Source organism: Pteropus alecto, unplaced genomic scaffold, assembly GCF_000325575.1.
Source record: "Pteropus alecto unplaced genomic scaffold, ASM32557v1 scaffold61, whole genome shotgun sequence".
In the NCBI taxonomy this organism is placed as follows: domain Eukaryota; kingdom Metazoa; phylum Chordata; class Mammalia; order Chiroptera; family Pteropodidae; genus Pteropus; species Pteropus alecto.
Window position 1 is genome coordinate 3319117 of NW_006434835.1, and position 23314 is coordinate 3342430.

The 23314-nt window shown below is 49.8% G+C and overlaps 1 pseudogene; it reads right to left on the reverse strand.

The window, feature by feature from the left end:
• Positions 1–18776: 18776 nt before the first annotated feature.
• LOC112478633 lies at positions 18777–18892 on the reverse strand (annotated as a pseudogene).
• Between the last annotated feature and the right edge of the window lie 4422 nt (positions 18893–23314).

The window sequence follows — 23314 nt, forward strand, 5'->3', positions numbered from 1 at the left end:
AGACATCTTTCAAGAGGAAAGATTAATAATGAAATTCTTCTTTGCCTTGTATAATACAGTATGAATTACTAATTAGCTCAATGAAGTAACAACATTGAAGGAGAACCAACCGCAACAGAAAGAAATTGAAAGCTCTTCCCAATAAGGCTTTATTTTCTCTGATATAAAATTTCACCTACCATTCCCCTGGAGTGTTTAGCCACCCAGAAATTTCCTGAATTTTGTTTTTGTTTTCAAAGGCATGTTGGTTTTCTCCTACTTATGCCTCTTAGAAAAGGAATATTCTTCTAAGTCATCTGAATACAGTACAGCTGGCATCGGAAAGCCTAAAGGGACTCTAGATTTATTTAGTATTCTGAAAATATTTAAGGACGTGGCAAATTTTTCTTCTTTGTTAAAAACACATTTCAAAGAAGCCATCCCATCAAGTCTCTTTCCCGCAGGTCCAATATTTGAGTTTTCCCAGAGAAAATGAGGACACGCTACCTGCAGTGACTTCTCACAGTAATGGCTTTCAGGAGACAGGAAATGATGCTCGCCTATGTCCAGAGGCGAGGAATGCCCCCTGCAGCAGAAGTGGGGCCGGAGGCCAGGTCCAGGACCACCGGACCCCTCCTATGCCAGGGCCTTCGACCTGTTCTAACACCGACATCTCCCATCTTTCTCTCCTCCCCCAAAGTCACGGATTGTCATCGTTACGAACGCGTGCCATCCAGCATTGTGAAAAGCGTCTTGAGAGAACGCATACCACATGACTAAACGTCACCAAGAGAACTAGAAAAAACCAACGTTCTACACCAAAGCCACACTCCTGGCTAAAAGGTGTCTCTCTGTGGATACCTGGCAGGTGTGACTTCTGTATCACACGCTGTCACGGACAAACTGAGAAAGAAAAAAAATGGCAGCGGACCTGAAGGCAGACAGAGCGCAGGCTGCCGTCGCTCGGGTCTGAGCGAACCTTTGGAGTCGCTTGGATTTGTGGCAGCAGAGACGCCACGTAAGGCCCTCGGCTTCTGTGAGAAGCTGCTGAAGGCTCTGAGCAGGGCCGCGGCACTTTCTCCCACGCTGTTAGTCACCTGACCCGTGAGCAGAAGACACCTGGGTCGATACTCTGCGGACTGAGAATTCACCTTTACACCGCAACTCTCAAAAACAGAAGTCAGGGGCTGAGCGTCCTTGCTAATAAACTTACGTGTCCTGTCTCGGACAAAGTCCAGAGTGGCGCCATGACTAAGTGCGGCCACGAGGGCTGGAGGTGCCCCTGAGGGGTGGGGCAGGCCGTGGGGCTGGGAGGAAGCCCAGTGCGTGCAGGACCCTGGGGCCTCCAAAGGCCAGCACTGGGGTTACAGGACGAGGTGCCAAAATGTGTCCCAAACAGGCGAGGAGGACAGACATATCCAGAAATCTAAGAAAGAAATTGGCCAGGTGGGGTCCGAATTCCGCAGCAGAAACCCTTACCTGGGAGGGGCCGGCGGGCGCGGCGGGACGGCAGTTGCAGACGACCAGCCAGGGTGTCAACCGGGGCAAGGGTTCGGGGACCAGCACCAAGGAACAGACGAGGGCCTGGATCAGGACACAGAGCTGGGGCCTGGTACTCAAACCGGTACTGGTCCACTGGACCCAGGGCAGGGCAGGGCAGGGCGAGACACCTGCCACGGGCACACGTCCACAGGGCACGAAAGGCTCGCAGTAGTCAAGGTAAGTAGCACGGAATTTGACAGTGATAGAGAAAAATGAAAACAAAAAATCCCCGACGAGCAGTGCGAAAGGGCAGTAGTCAAGATAAGTAGCATGGAATTCGACAGTGACGGAGAAAAATGAAAACAAAAAATCCCCGACGAGCAGTGCGCAGTAGAGCGGGTCGGGGTGCCGGATTTTCCTGCTGCCTCGGGCTGGCACAGGGCTCCACGCACCCCGCCCCCACCCAGCCTTCACCCAGGCGCACCCTGCTCAGTGTGCTCGCCCAGGCACTGGATGTGGCAGCTAAAACCCTTCCGGTCAGTGCGGGGTGGAGAGGAGCTGAAGGTGGGGTACGGCGGGCCCAGCCTGGGGAGAGAAAGGCAGCGGGGGCCCCGGAAAGCTAACGTCCACTCGCCGAAGGCTGCCGCTCGACTGTTTCCGTGTGATCGGCTTTGCCACGCACTCCTCACTTTGGCCAGGCTCCTTAACACACACTCAAAACCCGACCTACTCTCTCTCTCTTTTAATTCATAAATGGATGGAAAAATTTAGCTCTGCTCCTCTGCACCCCACCCCGACGTCCTCTGAGTCTTCAAAGTTTCATATTCAACATCCCGACTGGCTAATACTCCATGGCGCAAGACTTGAACTCACATAAGACAGCCAGCTGTGCGTTCCCTGCTTGCCGCTTATTCACGAACTCCCATTAGCTCAGTTCTCCCTCTTGTTAGAATGTCATATTTCTCAATCCAAAGATGGAAAGTTAAAAGAGGAGAAATTGCACGTTTATGAGGGGGGATAGCTAAAAATTTTCCGCAGAACTCAGGCAGTGTATTCGTAGATACCTATATGTTCATATACAGATTGCGTGTTCGTGTGTGCATGTGCGGGGATTTACCTATATGTTCATATACAGATTGCGTGTTCGTGTGTGCACGTGCAGGGATTCCTTCCGATTTCCTAACGCGTTCGAAAAATAGTCTGGCCTTAGTGAAAACAACGTTAAAAAATGAAAACACTTGAAAAGATTAGGTCGGGTTTCAGTGATGTGGTCATCATAGGTTATTATCAGACCGATAAATCTGACAGATGCAGATACAGATGCGCATTTAAAGGCACTGAAGAGTAAGCGAAAGCAAGCAGAAACCACAGGACCTCGCTTCTTGGAAGAAGGGACATGCATGGATGACAATCACATGGGCAAGGCGTGCACCCCCAGCCCGGGGTACTGTGTCCCTCGAGGACACTCCCAGTGTATGTGGCTCAGGGGCTGGGACTCAGGTAGGAAGGTGCAATCTTCATGGCTTGTGGTGTTTGGGAGACAGAGTTTGCTGCTGCCAGGGAGGTTAGAAATCAAATGTATATTTAACATGTATCTCCGTTTTCCATTATATGTACGTTTTGCCTCAATCAACAAAACACCAAGATTTAAATCTAGATCTGTTATCATATGACACATCGAATTCTTCCAATCTCTCTGAGCTGTGGTCTCCTGAAAAACACAATAAAAATCATTTATTGGAAACCTTCCTCGAGCCAGACTTCCTCCCAGCAGCTACACAGCACTCAGAGCGAAGCCTCAGGATGACCCTGCGAGGGCTCCTCAGCGTTCGACTTGACCGGGTTCAGCCCGACGCCCGGCTCCCGGGCGCCTGGTCGTAGCCATGACGTCCCTTGGGATCACGTGGTCGGGACGAGCCGACCTCAAGGCGTGCTGTAAACTGGTACGGAGTTCGGAAGCTTTGCTTTCCTGGCGCTTCGCAAAGGGACTTTGTCATCATCAAGAGAAAACAGCCACCCCAACATAAGGACACTCGGAGCGGCATCGAGGACGGCGAAAGCCAAATGCCAGGCCGCGACCCTCCAGTTCCCGGCGCGTCACGCTGGATGGGGTCGCCCACCCCTGTGGGTGAAGGCGTGTGACCAGGCGGCGACTCCGGGAACGTTCCACTTTCCTGCCCTTATTTTCCGAGTTCGATACACTCCGGGAACTCAAAAGAGTGAGGCAAGCAGCTGGAGAAGACAGAGACACATTTGCAAGATGCTGCGTGCGGCGCTTTCCCTCCCGAACTGCAGGGAGAGTGCAGTGTGACTAATTACGCCGGCGAGGAAAGCAGAAGCCCTCAAGTGAGAGTATTTTGGTAATCATGTTTACCGCGGGTAAAGTACGTCTGCATTAAATAAGTCAAAACACAGCGCGCAAAATTTGGAATGATTCCTTGAGCACCGCAAGGACGGAGCTAGATGGAGAAATGATATAATGTCCAAGTCGAAGCACTATAAGAGAAGATAAACCATCTGCTTCAACCAACTCGGATCCCCTTGAAAATGCTAATCGCATGGCAGTAGGATGATTAAACCACATTAAAAAAAAAAAACAAAAAACTTTTTCTGCAAGAGAGGCCCTTCATTGTTCGGCGAGCTTGGACTACCCACAGATGGAAGGGACATTAGGTGACATCGTATCAAAGCGCAGTCACATCCTCTCAGAGACCCGATCCATCGCCCAGGCTCTGCTCTGCCTCTGTGTTTGCAGGTGGCCCGGAGGAGGTAACAAGCTTGTCCAAGGCCCACAGGTATTTAAGGAGAGATGCAGAGCCCGCTCTGGATGCACGGCCCTCCCGCCCGCTGCCACTTTTAGTGGAGACCGAGTCCTCCGCTGGGAGGGGAGCACGACCTGGTCACACCCGGTCACGGCCACATGGACGCTGGCTCCGAAGGAAACTCACGATTCGAGACGCATCTTCTCATGTTACGGGCAAAGCAACTGTGGGTAAGAGATGAGTCCACATTTACTCTGTTACAAAGCTGTGAAACGGAAACATCCAACATGCGCGTGCGCTCACACGAACACGTCCTTCCAGACCCGCTGCTGTCACACGGGGATGGACACATTCCCAGCAAGGGCTTCGACTTAGGGCGCAGCTTTCCTCTCCGAAATCGGTCACGAGACGATGTCACCGACGACATAATGAGTACAATAATCGCAACGGTGCGTTGTCGAGAGTCACCGTGTAACTGCGAAGCACTTCGCGTGCACGGCATCGCTTCATTTAGTCCTACGGAAGACGCCGAGGCTGAGTGCTAGTTCGCAAGGGCCGTCGAAATCGAGCACCACAAACCGAACAGCTTCGGCGATAGAAACGTATCGGTTCCCAGCTTCGGGGCCGGACGTCTGAGATCAAGGTCAGGGGACGGTTCCCTCTGCGGACAGACCGTGAGGGAAGGTTCCAGGCCCCTCTCCCCGGCCTGTAGCTGCCCGCCCTCTCCCTGCGTCTTCACATCGTCTTCCCTCCCTGAGGGTCAGTGTCCATATTTCCACCTCTTGTAAGGACACCAAACGTGTTCAGGGCCCACCCCGATGGCCTCATTCTGACTTGACGACAAACCCCCTCTCCAAATAAGGCCGTATTCTGAGGCGCTAGGACTCCAACATAGGAATTTTGTAGGGGCGCAAAAATTCAGCCCGTAACAGGCCGGCATTACTGTTTTTAGTTTTATTCCCAGAGTGGCCACGAGGCAACGGAGACTCGGAGACGGCCCCTGGCCAGCTCCTGGTCCCAGAGCCGGCAGGCAGCATGACTTGCCCAGAGCCCCGAGCTCTGCGTTTGCTTCTGCGTCAGGCAGGCCGGGCGGGCTGGCAGCGAGGGCTCCGTCTCGTCCAGGAAACGCTGTCTGCGGCCATCTCCATCTCCTCTGAAGAACTAGGAGGTGAGTTCTGACTCTCCGCCAGGGGAACCTGAGCCTCACTCTGCACGTCCCCGAATCCCCTGAGCTGCGCTCCTGCTTCTCGGGGTCCCCAGTGTGGCCTGATGCTCAGATCCTCAGCCGTTACCACCTTATAAGTGTCACATAAAAAGCAGGGCACGGCCTGGTAGGATGCCAAGAGAACATTCCATCTTTGCAATGACTGCAAACACACACTGTCCACGCCGGCGGGGCTTCGTCTGACGGGGAGCACCCCCAGAGAGAGAGGAGAGAAAGACTGAGGCGCGAGAGGCCTGGGGCTGAAATACCTGAAAATAACAATACGGAGGGAAAATGAGAGGCGGGTGCTGGTTAGACAGTGAACAAAGAACTGAGTGTTAATCACGCCCGCGGGAGCAGAACGCGCCTGGTGGGTCGGAGCATTCTTTCTTCCAAAGATTGCAGTGTAATTGGTCCCGGGTAAAAATGACTTTCTTGTGAATTTCAGTGGGAATTTAAGGCCAGGCGAAGCCAACAGGTAAAGCAAGGCGTGAATCACGGGAAGGAGCGCGACCCAATGTGGATCAAGGCAGCCCGGGTTCGATGCCAGTGTGTCTGCGCCCTGCAGCCCTCTGCCGACGCCCCGGTTCCGAGAGTATTAAGTATTAAGTACCTATCGACTGATCTCAAAAGTTTTCTTTTCCTAAAAGTCACTATTTCTTATTTAGGAATTGAGAAATGGAAATGGACGCAGCCTGTCCAGGCAGTTGGAGCCGGGCTAAGGCAGACATGGACGTCGGATACGTTGCCTCCGGGTAAAACAAGACTCTTTGCTGTGTACTCTTGCGGTCGGAGTTATAAAAACCTACAGTTAGACATGACAAGATATTTGTTTTAGCATTAAGGCAAACTAGAAAAACAAAAATTGTATGTCAACACGGCCATGCTTAAGTAATAAACTACAAATAAAAAATAAAAGACAGGAAGGATGGGAATCTAACCGTCATGTTGTTTGTCTTCCAGCCATGCTGGTAGGGGTGATTTTGTCCTTCTCGCTTTTCCTTATGAAAAATGTTTATACCATAACATTCGATGATGGGATAAGGGAAAACAGTTCAAAAGAAACTAAAGTTTCCTAAGAGTGATTGCTTTATAACTGAACTTATTTTTAGACTAAACCATGTGTATTAGAAAGACATCAGCCATCTTACCACAAGCATGCAAAGCCTCAGCCCCTGCTCATGAGGCAAAGTCTTCATGCTTAGCACACATATGTAGAACTTGGCCGCTTTTCTCAGAGCATCTCCCAAACGCGGTTATTTGATTCTCAAAGCCACCTGATTCACTAAATGGGACAATGGTTCATATTATAATAGGGCATAAGAAGATGAAGGATCATAAGCTCTGAGGGCTGGCAGTCAGGGAGAGGCAAGTCAATGCTGGCCACGAGCTCTGGTTCCTTCTGGTTCCTTCTGTGCTGTAGTGCTAAGAATATGTTGCTAAATTTCTGTTTTAAAATGCAGGGTTAATTTCAAGTAGAGAACAGATTTTATAAATGATTACTGCCAGTTGCATAAATGGTAGTACAGAATTTCATTTTTAATGTACATATTTAGCAATTTTAAAATCGTGTCGTTCTTTATAGAATTTTGACACACTGGAGGTGACCGAGGTATCAGTTTATACTACCGGCCTAATCTATTTTGGAACAGAAAAACTTTTGCAAGCTTTTCACAAATGTATTTCAGTTCATCGCAGAAAAATCACTGAAACGAAGACGCTAACTCTGCCCTGACCCTCTGAAGATTCAGAGCTTGGCAAGGACTTGTGCTGATCTGACGTCCCAGTGAGTGCTGTGCCCCCTGCAGCAGAGGACATGTCCTGAGTGGGTCTCTCTCAGCCCCGTTAGTCAATACCTGCATGATGATAAGACAACCCACGACATGTCCCTGCGTGACTACGTCCTGGTACGAATAGTTCTCAGGCTTAAGTGGCTTCTTGTTGGTTTTATTTGCTTTAGTTAGGCTTGGCTCATTTAGTTTGGCTATGTGTCCACCTTTCAATTTGGGGTCTCACTCTGAGACTAGTTAGATATTACGGTTTGGCTATAAGAGAAGTTAGATTTTGCTGCTGATTGGTTGAAGTTTAAAATTTGTTCTCATTTGCATTTTAAGCTTTTGCGACAGATTTATAAATTAAGTCCTGAAAGCACAAGGCAAACTTAAAAAAATCAGTATTTGCATGTTCCTATCTGTACAATTAAGATATTTTAATTTTGTGCAGCCATAACATAATACCAGAATAAATTAGATGTTAAAGCTGAAACTGAGCTATCATCAGTACTCCGATTTCAATGCTTAAGCCATAAAAGTCTCATTTTGTAATTGCTTGATATCATAGTAAAAGATTATAAATTTAAACTTACAAAATACATTTGTAATAGGAAAAATGCTGATTTCATCTGCTTTATATTTTGGGGCTCTACCTAATAGATCGTTTGAAAAATCATACTTTATTTTTTAAAAGTTTGAAAAACATTAAGGGACACCAGTACCCTACCAACTCTGCTTCTAAACCGCGATATTGCTGATACTGTAACACCCTTTTCACGGTTTCTGGGAATTCGCATTCTGGTTAATCGTTGGTTATTTTCGGCCTTTCCTGTGCTGCACACACCGTGTTTCAGACTGAACCCGAATTTTGGGTTTTCCCTAGGAAAAAGCATTTACTCATTACTTCTGTTATTATTCATCGGACTGATGATTGCGCACAATTGTAACCAGGAAGACCTGCCTGCCAGACCAAGTCAGATTTTAAACAAGATTCCCATCTCCTGGAAACCGTTCAGAGGGCCTGTGGCCACTTCTGCGGCCTTCACTTCAGGATGTCGCATAAAGTCAGGTTCTTAGATCTGGAGGTCATTCACGTCTTCCCATGCAGAAAGGAGGCATCGCCACTTGAGTTGATGGATTCATATCAGGCTGGCCTTCAGCATGGCTGCCCCTGACTGTACCCCCACCAGAGAAGGTGTTCCCATATTACACACCTCCTCTCCTACGGCCCTCTGTGGGAGGGGGAAGGAGGGAGGCAAATAGGCTCGAAGTAATGACGTTTTGTATTTGTTATTTCTCTGATTACTAATGACTAGAAAGTTCTCCGTGTATTTTACATAATTCAGATATTATTCTCTTTCCAATTTTGGACATGGCGATTACTATTCCCCATTCCTTTTTTGAACAGAAAACTTAAATTTTGAAGTAATCACATGAATTAATTCTTGCCTCATATTGAGTGTTCTGGAAGTTGTTAAAAATCCTCAGTTTCCATCAATCGCAAAAAGGTATCTTTTTCATTTTTAAATTCATGCTATGGTTTTAGCATTAACTTTGACATTGTGAAACACACAGCAGTGTGCATCAGCCTCGGTGCCCCTGGGTGACCTCTTTCTTGCTTTCGATGCCTTTGAGCCATCTCTCCGTTGCTGTGCCAACACCATGCTGCTGGCATCATCGTGGCTCATAGGATGTCTAGCGAGCTGGCCTATGACCCTGAGCTTCGCGGAGAGATGACTCAAGCACAAACGAGGCGTCTCCACCTTGGAGATGACTGAGCTGGTGCGATTTTGTTCCCGTCGAGTCTTATCTGAGTTCTATAAAAATCCGTCCTGGTCCGGGGCAGTTCAAGCCCAGGTCAGCTGCTGGCCCAGAGCCAGGGGTCCACGAGAGGCCCCGAGGGGCTGCAGTGCTCTGCCGATGTGAAATGCAAGACAGAGATGGACGTGGGCGTCCTCAGCTCGCCAGGGGCCCCTCCGAGGAGCTGAATGGAGGAGCCGCCTTCCGCTCTGGCGTCAGCCTTCTCCTCGGCCTCCCACATCCTCTCCACTCATCATGGCCTCTGTTCTCTCTTCGCCCTGGCTGCGGAAGCTGCTGCACGGGCGTGCACTGTCTGCGGCGTCTCGCTTTCTGTCCTGGGGCTTCTCTGTGGCTGCAGAGAAAGGCCTCAGGACAATGGCTCGGCTACCCTCCGCCCGCCCCAACCCAGATGCTGAGGAAGTTTATACCCACGGAGCAGCCGCCAGACGCGGGAGCATGGAAGGCAGCTCACAAGCACACAAGGCAGCTCGCAAGCGCACCTCGACCTGCACCCCTGCGTTGCGCAGGCCCCCGAGGTCCTGGCGGTCCCCATGGAGACCGGCTCGATCACGTGCTCTCAGGTGAGCTCTCCTTCCTCCTTTCCCCTCTTTGCTGACTCCGCTTCCCAAATTAAACTCCCCGCATCCAGGCCCCTGCCTGAAACTCTGCTTTTTCGGGGCCACTGGCTAAGTTAGAGAAGCCACTCGATTGACCCTTACGTTTACATTCGGTCCTGGACACTGGCTCACCTGGATCCCACGAGCCGCACACATCCAGGTCAGCCGCACTCCTGCTCTGCAGCCCACGTTACAACCTGTAGCTGATCCTGGGAGCCAGGAGGGTGGTCGGAGCATCCTTCTCCCCACGAAGCCCTCCCTTCAGCGCGGAAGCAGACGTGCAAACAGGCAAGCGCGACAGAAAGGAGTCCTCCCTTTTGTAATTCCGCAAAGACCGGCTTCTTCCATCCTGAGCTGCAGTGACTCCCAGCCGCCTCCGCGTGCAGAGCGGGGGACACTGGGCGCTGTTTGTAACGGATCAAGTGAAATCGAGAAACGGACCGCCAGCCAGATGTGCCCTTGGACAAGACCGCGCTCTGCCATCGAAGCTCGGAGGCCTCGTCCGGAACCCTTCTCACTGGAGTGAACGAAGCAGCCACTGCCAAGGTCGCATTTCACACGCACACAAAGTGCATCTGCCTAGAAAGAACTGTTTTCTAGATGGGAAGACAGGCCCAGGGCGGAGAAAGAACTTTCCCAGGGAACCTCGCAAGTTGATAGGAGAGTTTAGACGAGAATCCATGGCCGCTGATACGGCCCTCTTTTCCGTTCGTTCATTTGTTCATCCATCCATTCATTCATTCATTCACGCAAGGTTCTTTCTCATTCATTTCTTATCCTTCCTGAGGCATAGGCGAAACCCCATAGCCACCGATGCAGTGCCCCTTTCCCGTTGGTTAATTGATTGACTGATGGATTAGTTCACTCAGTCATATTTTTCTCAAATGAGAAAGCTTAGCAGGCAGTGAACCCAGAGGTCACATATCGCACCTGCATAAAAGTCACAAACAGCTCAGCGTCAGCCCCGCTAGACTGTGCACCCCCTGCACACGGCTCCTCCTGTCTCATCCTTCTGCCCCCCCAAGTCAGCACTGAGCTCTGCGGGGCTCGGAAACGCCCCATGGTGTTGACGAGAGGAGTCTGAAGACCCTGGAAAAATGATGCATGTCAGTCAGGACTCAAATAAGAAAACGAAGCTGAGCTACTGCCTTCAGTATCTCAGACACAGGCCGTCAGAGCGGGAACTTGATCACGGAGGTAGCCGCGGAGCGGCCAGTCTAAACCGGGCGTGACACGGTGGCCCAGCGATCGGGGGCAGGAAGCACTTCCTGGTGTGGGCCAGAGCACGACACCGAGGTGACGTTGTGGGAGTGGGGGGCCAAGGTCGCCCAGTGAAAATGCGCTCGTGGAGGACTTCTGTGGTAGGATACGCAACGCTGGGGCCACCGCCTTCGGGGACAGGGAGGAGAGAGCCTGGCTCCTCCCTGCCTGCACCTTCCAGCTTCCCACTGCGGGCTTCCCACTGACCGAACCGAGCTCAGGCCACGTGCTCCGGGGGCCTGGGGAAGGCTGCCCACCGGGTCAGCGTCCTGGATCCCAGCAGAGCGGGGCGAGAGCAGGGGGCGGACATGCAGGGAAAGGGGCCCGGGACGCGCGTGAAGCACGCCCTCTTCCAGCCCTGTCACCCGCAGTCTCTGAGCAGACCCACGGGCCGGGGCACAGGTCGCGGCTTCAGCACAAGTGCCTTGCTTCCTGGAAGAGATGCCACGGATACAGAACTTCAGGCTCTCGTTTTGTGAAGTTTGCTAAACAGATGCAAACATGCTTTTCCAGACAATGTCATAACATCCGAGGCACGCGCCTACACAGTGCAGGGAAATAAACATTCGTGTAAAGAAACAGATTTGGGTTTATAATCTTAAAAGGGAATCTTCTCGTCGAGTTAAAATACAAGCTAACATATGTTATTAGAAAACAATGCACTTTGTTTAGCTCAGGACCCTCCCGACAAAGTCTGCCTTCCCAGAGAGACGACCACCCTCCTTCGGCGTGTAGAGGACGGGGTGACAAACGGGGCAGCGTCTCAGAGGGAAGGGATTTCAAGCAGGCGTCCGCAGTTCCAGAGCACGTGGTGAAGGAAGCCACCTGTCGGGACGACAGGGAAGGGACACCTCATCGAAGTCACCAGGGGGATTCGCAAAATTTCCACGGGACTGTGTTAAAGCGGTGGAGAGAAGACCTGAATCAAAGCGTGATAGAAAAGTGCACGCTTACGTGCGTACACACGCCACACGTGCACGCACACACACTACGGATGCATTAATTTATCATATGCACATATGTCCAAACCAGCATTTATTAAGTGCCTACTATGTAAGAGTCAACTTTAAATTATTTAACAAACGATTTCTTTATAAACGTGTGATAACTTCCTCATGCAGATACTATTGTAAGTAACGCCTCGCGAGGGCACTGTGCCGATAATTCAAGGATATTTTTGTGATGTGATAAATTCCTCATGCAGATACTATCATAACACCTCACAAGGGCACTGTGCCGATAATTCAAGGATATTTTTGTGTGACTCTGAATTCTGTTCTTATCACTCTACGTCACCATTTTCTAGGCATACGTGAGAATCCCATTTAAATGAGGTTTTAGATTCACTCAACTTCTTGGTATCCAAGTATAACGTAAGCTAATTACATACCACAAAGTAGAAATGCTACACCCTGATTCTACTACTAACCGCCTTTGTGATCACCTGCCAAGAAATAATACAACCACAAAGCCACGTACACTGGCGTTGGAAAGTATTCTATCTAATACGCTTGAGTTTTTATTTGAGTTTTTATTAAGACTTCATATAAGGCACTTGGCAAAATGTTCTCACGTGCATTATTTGATTCTCTGGGCAACCCCGAAAGCTAAGTACTAGTATTTCTGCTTCACGAATAGGAAAACTAAAAAGGTGATTGTTTTAAGCTTTGCCGGAAGACTTAGAAGCGGGAGCTGGCAGAGTTAGCGTCGGCACCAGCCATCCAACCCCACGTGCGGGGGTCCCCCTCATCCTAGCTGCCGCTCTGATTCGGGGCCCCAGGCATGGGTTTTACTGAGACAGCCCGCAAAGCCCAGTAAACTGCTCGCTGCTTCCAGAGGCCAGGCCAGGCGCCCCACTCCTGGCCAGGCCCCTTCTGGATTATGTTATAGAAGCTTTTTAGAAAGATCTCAAAAAATAACCCTATTATTAGTATCATCATCATTATTATCATAATCCTTTCTCTGAAATAATTTCCATAAAATATCTTTACTAAAAAAGAGGAGCACTTGAAAAAAATAACTGCTAATCCGTCCCCAACCACGCAAACCGCAGATGGCCTTGTGTTAAGCAGAGGAGGGGGCGGTGAGTGACGATCAGGGCGACGGCCGTGGACTCCACGCGGCGGCAGATGTGACAGAGATGAAGCTGCCGAGATGCCCCGACAGAAGCTGGAAAATCTTCCTGTCCTCCACCCGCACGACAGCGGAACCTGCGTCTGGAGACGAGGCTCCGCCCAGTCACACCTCTCTCTGCCTCACCCGTCTGCGTCCCAGGGTTTCCATGGGAGGAGAATGAGCGTCACTCTGCGAGCAGCTCGGGGAAACCGCCGAAGTCTGGAACCTGCCCCGTGTACCTTCATTCAATTTGCTCTCACATCCCCGCAGCGTGAGTCAAAGCAGGTGCACGCTTTTGAGCGGAGGGGGCCGTTCCGACGGCGGGACAGGGCGTCCGCGCCGAGTAACGCTGCGTCCTCTGTCCTGCTCGTCCTCAGAAACACAGGGGGACAAAGCGAGCCCGTTCCTTGGCTTTTATGCCCAAGTGTAAATTCACGAAAATGGATAGAAGCTGGATGGCCCAGACGGTGAGCGTTCCTGTCGTCGGAGAAAGTTCTACGGGGCAGGGCTGCTTAAGCTTCAAGTCCACATCCTTTAAAAAAAATCACCTAGAATCACGAAGCCTTTTACTGTGGAAGACTTTGGACCACATAGAACTGTTCAGCTCACTTTACATAAGAGGAAAAACCTAGTGACTGCGGTCACCAGCAAAGCCGCCCCAGGAGGACGCTGCAGGGAGACCAACGTGCCACACATCACGTGTGCTCACCTCCTGTGTGTGTGCGCCGCACCCCCCAGCTGTGGCACGTAAGGCCCTCGAGGACTACGGCAATTGTCATTCGTTTGCCCTTCCCAGTCTTATACTACCAGTAGTGCGCAGTGGGGATCCGGGGACTGTTTGTTGATTGACTTGCGAATATTATCAAGCCGAACACTGCGACCTGATTTATAATCCATTTACCACGTAATGAGGTTGAGAAGAAGATCGGACGTCGGCTAGGTAAGCACTGGTAAAGAGTGTCTAGGGCATCACTTATTAAGTCACAGCCAGGCTAGACCTGCTCTCCGGGAGCAGATGTGGGCGGGCTGTGAACAGGTGCCAGACCTGTCCACCTGGGCAGGTGTCGGCGGTGCCTCTCCCAGCTGAGGGGGCGTTCGCTCTGACAGACAAGACTGTTCAGGGGACTCGGCAAGAGCAGGACATTCGAGCAGGCAGGTGGCCGCGGGTTCCAGGGATCTCCGTCGGAAAGCAGACTCGTCAGGGAAGGCCACGCTTGGAAATTCCGATCCGCAGAAACAGGTCTCTTTCCGCCCAGGAAACTATGAGTTTTCAGGAGCAAAACTCCAGGTTCCAGACCAGAAACTCCCCAGAGGACGCAGGGCCCTGTTCAGGAGGAATCAGGAACGAAGCGGCTCACCCCGAACGAGAGCCCGCCCGGAGAGAGCGGCAGGAAGAAGACAATTTCTGGAGCAATTTTAAGTCATCGTCCATCCAACTGGCCAGACTTAGTAAATGCAGCTGCCCCATCCACCTTTCCACAGCCCCCTCCACAGAGACCAGGCCACAGGAGGCAGGAGGACAGAGAGCCGGGTGTCACTGGGAGGCAGGAGGGGCTACTGTGAGCAAATGAAGGGAGGTCTAGGTCTGGGGCAGCCCTGATCGCCCCATGGGTGCTAACCGTATGTGTTTATGGCAAAAATGAATAAGGCCCCCAGGAAAAAAAAAAATTTGTGAGACTTTACACATCAGAGAGGCATTCAAGTATTTAGCACAGGGAAAGCAGTCAGGCCTGGGGCCTCCTGCCAATGCGTTAAGGTGTCTATTTGGAATTACAGATTGAGGATGGGGACCCAGGCTTTCCCTGTCACGTCAGTGCTGGCCGTCTGAGGGGTTTGGGGTGCACAGTGGTCACGCCACAGCCACCAGGAGATCGGTGAGCTCGGAAACAAGCCAAGGACCTCACGTCACAAAGAAATCAGGACGGACAGCGGTGTGTGGGGTCCCCTGCAGCCGTTCCAGAAGTCAGACCCCTCTCAGCCTCCTCCCCCAGCTCTATTTAAAGCAAGCAGCAGTTAAATGTTTAAATTGAGTTTTAAAGCCATTTCCTCAAAGAGTTAATATAAGCCGCCATAAAAGAAAAAAAAGGGAAAAGAAAAGAAAAAAAAGGGACCCATTTATACTCAAATTACACAGGAGTCGCTTGTCTCCATCAAGCTCACAAGTATTTGCTCTTAAAAGCTATTTTTTCCTCCAAAACAATGGTGCAGGTGCATCGCCTTCAGTGTACCCCTCATTCATCCCAGGAGGCAGGAAGGTGATTTCACACCTGTTTCTTCCTTTTATTTGCTCCCAGTCCGGCTAATTTGCCCAATGTCAAGATGGGTACGGCCAGGGTCTGTCGAAACAATGACCGCTTCGTGACGCGGTGTCCTCGCTCTGGGAGTCTGGGGGTGTGACCGGCCGCACACCCTCTTCTAGATGAATCGCTCCGTTTGACATCATACACACAAATGGAACTGACTGGTGATGATAATTTAGAAGGAACGATGTCTTTCGTGAAATGTCAGCAGGGAGAGAGGAAGAGAAAGCATCGTTTTAACTGGCACCTGGTACACATCGCTCATGGGACGGAAACAGAGAGGCATCAGTCTGTGACCTGACAAAGACATCGATCCGCTTTCCGGAGGAGAAAGGAGGAGAAATCGCAAACTCCTGCCCTTCGCCCTGCTACCCTGGGTCAGAGGAGGCGGGCCCGTCACACGGGGCAGCAACTTTCTGCAGCGTCCGCTGGTGTTTACGTCACTAGACGGCACGCCCGCCCCCACGAGACACGGTTCCGTCCCGTGCGACGGCAGCCACCCCATATTTCATGTCCTCTCTCCGTATTCCCCTCACTTTGTCCTCCTAATTTGCTCTGGAACAAAATGGCCACATAAGCTATGGGAAAAAAATTGCTCGGTTTAACATAAAAGTTAAAAATAATAAGGGCAGTTACAAAACAGTCACGGGAATGTGACGCACAGCACAGGGAACAGAGTCCATAATATCGTAATAACTCCGTGTGGTGCCGGGTGCGGACTAGGCTAATTGGGGGGATCGCTTAGTAAATTATGAAAAAGTCTAACCGCCATGCTGTACACCAGACACTAAGATAAAAGAATATTGAATATCAACTGTAATTGAAATATAAAAAATAAATAAGGAATTAGTAGACATATACATTTTTAAAAATCATACGCCCCATCCATTACAAATGGTTGACATTATTCTAACATATATTTTTAGGTATGATTTTCTAACTCGTAATAGCAAACCAGTATCCTGCTAACTTGTCAAATTTGTTATTTTCATCAAAACTTTTTAATTTCCACCTGATACTGACGCAGATTGCCTATGATCGACTCGAACTGTAAACTTCTTCATTTCTACATCAGCGCTTTGACGGCTCACAACTTCCCTAATCGAACAAAGGCTCTAAGGAAACATTTGATATTTTCAAATAATGAGCACCGAATTATTAAATATAAACTTATTTCCATATTTTATGTCGCTTATTTAAATATTTAGAGTATGGTTTTAATTACCATGAAACTTTACTAAACATCCACCTGTCGGTAAAGAAACTGATTATTTTTGTTAGGCTCGCATTTCCCTGAAAGAGGAACAGGTGTGAAAACCTGCAGGTATTTATCCACCAACAAAAACATGCAGGGTATCTGTGAGACGCGGAGGAAGGAGCAAGCAGAACGCGATCTCGAAGCCGCGTGCCACCGGAACGCCATCTCAAACCCCAAAGGCACGCAGAGGTTCTGGGCGCGCGGGGAAAAGGCATCCTCTCCCTGTGACCTCAAGCTCAGGTGCTAACGGCCTCCTCCCCGCCCTTAAGGGTGACCTCAGGATGCCATCAGCTGCGATGAAGTCCGTAGGGCTTTTTAAGAACATAGTGGTGGCAAGGAGCATAGTCCAATAAGATCAGTCGTGTAACGGATGGACACGTCCGACGGGACGGACACGGGCAGGTGCTGCTGCAGGTGTTAGCCCCGGACACCCGGCGTCTGGCAGGGTCAGAGGAGAGCCTCCGCAGACGGGGCGGGAGCGACGTCAGTGCCCGCCAGGGCCTCCCGGCACGTGAAGCCACGTGAAGCCACACCACCGTGGGTCTGAGATCCTGGAGCCAGGAAGGAAGTTTGCATTGAACACAAGGCGCCGTACACGAAGGGAAACGAGCCAGCCAGGTATCGAGCTTGCAAATGGGGCAGGTGCGCCGTCGGCACAAGCGTGAGCGCATGGACCTCAGGTGAGTAGCCGGCGCGGGGTGGAGGAGACTCATTCAGAGTGACCGCTGCACGGACACGGCGCTCGGGGGTAGCCACACGTGTGCTAGCTTGATTCGTCACAGCCACACCTGTGGAACATCACGCTCCTTCCGCCGGAGGAAATGGGGCTCAGAAACTCGGTCCTCTGCTCAGGGGAAAAATGCAGCAAAAACGCCAGGACGAAGACGCGCCCTGCCACCCCAGGTACCTGCCCCGCCGTGTTCAGACGCCTGCACGACCTTCCCCGGGGTCCTCCTGCCCCAAGTCTCCACCCCGCCCTCACCAATGGTTCGAGCTCACTGAGTGAGCTTTTTTAAAACGAAACTTTAGACAATGATGTCAACTGTCAAAGTGTCATTGTTCTCCCGTGGCCTGTGCCGTAGGCTCAAGACCAGGCTCCTCGTGCCAGGTGCGGTCATCATGTCAACACGGCCCTCAGTGACTTGCACTGCACCCACACCTTCTCCCAAGCCAGCGGGCCCCCCGCGCGTCTAGTATCTCACGGAAGGACACGGGCCCCGCGCCACCGGCCGCTCACTGGGCGCGGGCCGTCCCAGCACTTGCTGTCCGGCGTCCCTGTCCCCTCCTCTCTCTCCCCTCTCGTCGTCATGTGTAGTCATGCCTTTTAAGCCTCGTGTCGGGCCCCAGTTCCACGAAGAGCTCGTGCGTGTGTGTCCCCCATCGCCCCAGCCCCCGAGGCCCCTGGCGCCCTCTGACCACAGGGCTCAGCCAGCACTGCACGCTTGGCAGCTGACAGCCGTGGGGATGTTTCTGTGACGCCTTCGGACATAGGTCCACCTGGTTCGCTCTAGCTACCTGTCTACGTCAATTTAACCCCTACGACAGTCTTCTTGTGATTGTTTGCGGTGACCCCGTTTTCATTTTCTAGCTGTGAGAATTCCGGTCGGGTAATTTCCCCGAGATCCCAACGATGGCTCAATCAACGTAACTGACAAGCAACCTGGCACCTTCGTCCCGGCTTGTTGACCTCTGCCGCCTGCCTACTTCTTTCTTATTCCTATCCAGTTAGCATTTATTAATCACCTACTCCGTACCAGGCATTTTGCTAAGTATTTCCCCATGTGTTAGTTTTTAACGCCAGTCACTTTCCTGTGGAGGAAATTGTGACCATCCAACTGTCTAGAAGAAAAGAAAGACAAGTCCTTGTCGAGGTCACGCAGTCGTGTGGCGTAAAGCCAAGGTTCACACGCACAGTAGCTGGACCCCAATCCCCGCGTTTTATGCTGCAGCTACTCCTAATGCCGCGTGCTCTGCCCGCCTGGGCTTCCCGTCACGAGCCTCCCCGTGTCCTCTAATCACTTAATGGTCCTCACAGTTGGGCTGCTGATCCTGTCAGGACATTCGTCCGCCTTACCACAGCCCAGCCACCCCCAACATCAACGTGTCCTCCGACCGCAGAAGAATGGCAGGGCACAGGGAAGTCAAGGCGGTGCCCAGTTAAACACATCACTTGGGGAAACGTTGTTTTTGTTTGTTTTTGGTTTTTTAAATTTGTTATTATTATTTATGCCTACCGCACCTGGTCTTCCTAGGTGGTCTCCCATCCAAGTGCTAACCAGGCCCGACCCTGCTTAGCTTCCAGGATCAGACATCGGGCTTGTTCAGGGTGGCATGGCCGTAGACCATGGACCGTGGCTCCCCTGGGGCGCGAACCCAGGACCTTCTGCATGTAAAGCAGACGTGCTCACCGCTACACTATGGAACCACGTCCGAGAAACGTTTTTTTGAAAAGTCCCCAAGGCACACCATTTTCAGTTTATTAGAGTCGGGACTTATCGTCATAGTTGAGTGGAGAATTACTTCTTACTGACTATGGCCATTTCAATTTGCAGTCAAGGACAAATCTGCTTCTTCTAAAACACAATGGTGATTCTTATACCTCCTATATGCACTGGGGCCAATATCCTTGACCGTAACATTCTTATAAGTAGTGGCTCTATAAGCCCCTGGACCCCTGGACTCTGCTTCTCCTCAAAGTCTCTCTGAGCCATGGCGGACTGAGGAGTGGACGCCCTACACTTCCCACTGGCGTCTCGTTGCCATCGTGGCCGGCCCTTTGTCTCATTTGTCAAGGTCAAGGTATCTGAACTAGGAGGAGAGGAGCAGAGCTCGGGGAGGCTGAGAGCTGCTTCCATGAGAATCAGAAACAAGTGTAGAGAAGGAGGATTTGGAAGAAGTGAGTGTGGCATGAGGCCAGAAGCAGAGGCAGAGGAGGAAGATGACGCCATGGTTAATTTTATGTGTTAACGACTGGACCATGGGGTGCCCAGCCATTGGGTCAAACAACTCCCCCGCTTGTCTATGAGGGGGTTTCTGGTTGAACCCTTACTGTGGGTTACTGTGTAAAGCAGGTGCCCCTCCCCGGGGTGGGTGGGCCTCTTCTGAGTAATCGAAGACCTGAATAGAAAAGGCTGAGTAACAGGGAACTCTGCCTGCCTAACTGCTGAGTTGGGACACTGGTCATCTGTATTCAGACTGGAACTTCCTCCGCCAGCTCACCTGGTTCTCTACAGTAATGTCATGTGCTTGAGACTTGAGACAAACTCCACCGGTGGCTCTCCTGGGTCTCCAGGTTGCCGGCTGCCAACCTTGGGACTTTCCAGCTTCCATAATCACATGAGCCTGTTCTTCCCTTAGAATTAATCTCTTTCTGTCTCTGCCTCTCCTCTTCTCTCTCCCTCTCTCCCTCTCTCTTTCTCTCTTTATGCGTATATATAAAAATATATGTAATCATGAATAACATGTCAACCCATAAACCATTAAAGGCTATCACGTAGAAAGAGAAGACAAATGAACTGGCATGATGCACAAACACACACGTGCACGCACACACATGCACGCTCACACACAAGCGCCCGTGAAACCTGGTGAGATCTGAACAAGGTCTGCACAGCGTTTCGATGTCACTGTCCTGGATTTGGGGTCACACTATAGTAATGTCAGGTTCTTCCACTAGGGAAAGCCGGTTAAGGGTACAGGAGGACTCTCTGTAGTGTTTTTATCATTATTTCAAGTTATGTCATAATTATTTTAAAATAAAAAGCCAAAATAGGATGTGTACTATAAATACTACAATCTAAAACGTTTCTTCATATAAAAGTCTGGAAAAAAGATTCGAAAATGAACATGGTTTTGTTATAATGCAGATGATGTGGTCTTCTCCTCTTAAAACGATGTTTGGATGTTTTATATAATTTTCCATAATATTAAATAATATTCCATGCTATGTAACTACTATTTTTTAAAAACATGGTTTAAAAACATTTTCCTTAAGGAAGAGTCTGATTTGAACAGTTTCTTACTAAATATTAGATAGAATATGAAGGTTTTTGTAAAAATCCTTTCAAAGCCGACCCATTTCATCAACCTAACCCCGTAAGCATATCTCCCCTGCCATGACATTTCAAAGAATGACAGAAAACTGTCTTGAAATACTTGATGAATCATCATTTCAAGTTTCAAGCACTATCAAAAAAAATCAAGGTCTTGCTCATGGAAACGAATCCACAGGCTTATCCTGCACAAGACTCAGCTGTCATAACTGCCCTAGGCCGCCCTCCGCCCTGTGGGTTACGGTGCTGGCCGTCAAGGTCAATGCCAGTGGCCATCATCTTGTTAGCTATTAATGGCGCTATTTTATATTTCTGTATTTTATCAGGGTAAAACACATTATTTCTTCTACATATTTATTGACGATCTTACTGTTATTTTAATAAAAATCTATAATCAATGATATCTTTGGATTTGACACATACTAAGTAGCCCTTTCGTTTGTGCATATTAAATCCGTATTACTACTGACTATTCTACCACGCGTTTTGTGTACATGTTACTAACCCAAATGAACGTCAGTAAAGTATCGATTCACTGTTCATGAAAAAATGAGTGTTCGTTTCTACCACAGCAAGACCCAGATAGTAACAGAGCAGGTGGTTCTGTGGGAATAAGCACGAGGGAACAGAATTCCTCCCGAGGTGAGGACACCCAGCACCGTGCCTCTCCTGCCTTGTGGACGCGCTCAGCAGCCCGAGGAACTGGCCCCTGACAAATAGAAGCCTCGAGAAATGCTTCTGACTGAGCAGTTCCATCACAAGGAGCCCCCAAGTTTTATCTATTCCCCACTACTTCCAGAACTGAAGAGCATACGATCATTAACAATAATAATAATAATACGGCAATGATAAATACTTGCATAGTGGTGGCTACAGCCCACGCACTGTTTGAAATATTTTAATTCGTTTTACCCTTATGTCAGCTTTGTGAGGTGATAATTTAGTGCTGTTTTACAGATAAGGGAAGTGAGGGTTAGGAAATATGTCCCAGGCTCACACAACTAATAAATAAATGTTTTGATTCCCGATCACGGTCTGGCTCTAGAATCTACACTTTTAATGATTATGCTCAGCTGCCCTATTAAAACAAAATCCCCAGCTTCATATTCCAGTCCCACGTCCGCCCGACAGTGAGCGACTTCTCAGCCTCATCCCCCAGGCTGTGCATCCCCGGCCAAAAGGAAAGCCATCACCTGGGCGTGGTTTTCCAGGTCTCTGAACTTGCCCACCTGGCTTCTACTTTCTATAATGTCCCCTGCCTCTATTCAACAGCTGGACCACCTGCGCCCTGCGCTCCACGGTTCTCAGCCCTAACAAAAATTCCCTAAGCCGGATGCCACCCAGAAACAAGGCTGCCAACCCACCAAGGGCCACTTGGCAGTGAGCGGTGATGTCGATGGTTCCAGGTTAGAAGCCTCGATCTCTGTGCCCCGGATATCACACATCTTAGATTCTAGTGCAGCCCCAGCGCCAAGAGGGGCACTCGTGATGGAGACCGAATTTCATGAAGGCTCAGACGAGATTTCATAAAATGAGACTCTTGGCAGATCTACCGTTGTGGATTGAGCCAAGCATAATCACGATACGCCACAGTCGACTTCCAGGAAGGCACGCCCAGGGGTTTTGGAGCACAGACGAGAGAGCTGTCAAACGGACAGAGAGGGGAGAGCAAGCCTGGGGAGACTTCCGAGAAGAGGTGCTTCCTGGCCAACATTTTTAAGACAGAAAGGAATTAACCAAAAAAGATAGAGGTTGGGGTCAATTTGCGTGTGTGTAGGGGGAAGTCAGCCTTTGATTAATGCACTAAAGCAGAAGCAAACATATATGTAACTGTGTGCAGCCGGGATTTGTTAAAGGCACACGTGTGTGTGTATTTGTAACATACATGCACATGGCATGTCCTTGGTACTGTGACTGTACACGGTGCTTCCTCGATCAAAGTCCGTGTCTTCTCGCCTTATCCCCACACCTCCCTCCATCCCCCACGATGCTTCATATGCACAGGTTTGGGAATGAATCACGTTTTGTGGGTGGGCTTTATAAAGGCACCTCAAGCATGCCCCTGAAACCTTCGATTAAGAAAGCAGACCAATACAGGTTCTTTGCACGAGCCATTTAGATTCTGATTCTCTTGAGAAAATTTTATCTAAACTACTCACAAACATTTTCCTGTTTCCTTAAAGCAGCATGCCCTCACCTACTCTACCTGTGAATTTCAAGGTAAATCCTAAAAATGATTTGGGATTTCTGATGGTCGTTTTATCTGATGATCCGATTAAATGTTTCCCCCACCTTCGGTGTATCAGTCACTGTCAGATGTGTCTCACGATTACAAATTAACAAATAAGTTTTTTCAGCAAATAAAATGATTCTGTAGATGCACCCACTCCTGGGCAGCAGTGTTCAGAATAATATAAAATCACTACAACTGATTTAATAAATGGCTGCCCTTTTACTTGGGAAAATATCTGTGCCGCTGGATTCCACTGATGGCAGAACGTTATTCCAGAAAGATGCATGCTCCTCTCCTCTGGGTCGACCTCACGAAACAATTCACAGTAGAATTAACACAACTTAAGAAGAAACTTGAAAAGAGAGTCAGAACAACCCACCTTCTAAGCAGAAGATTCGCTAACCCAAAACAGAGACAAAATCACTAATTCAATGCCAAATCAAACCAGCTCGTTCTTTTTAGAGGAGAGATTTTCAGCCT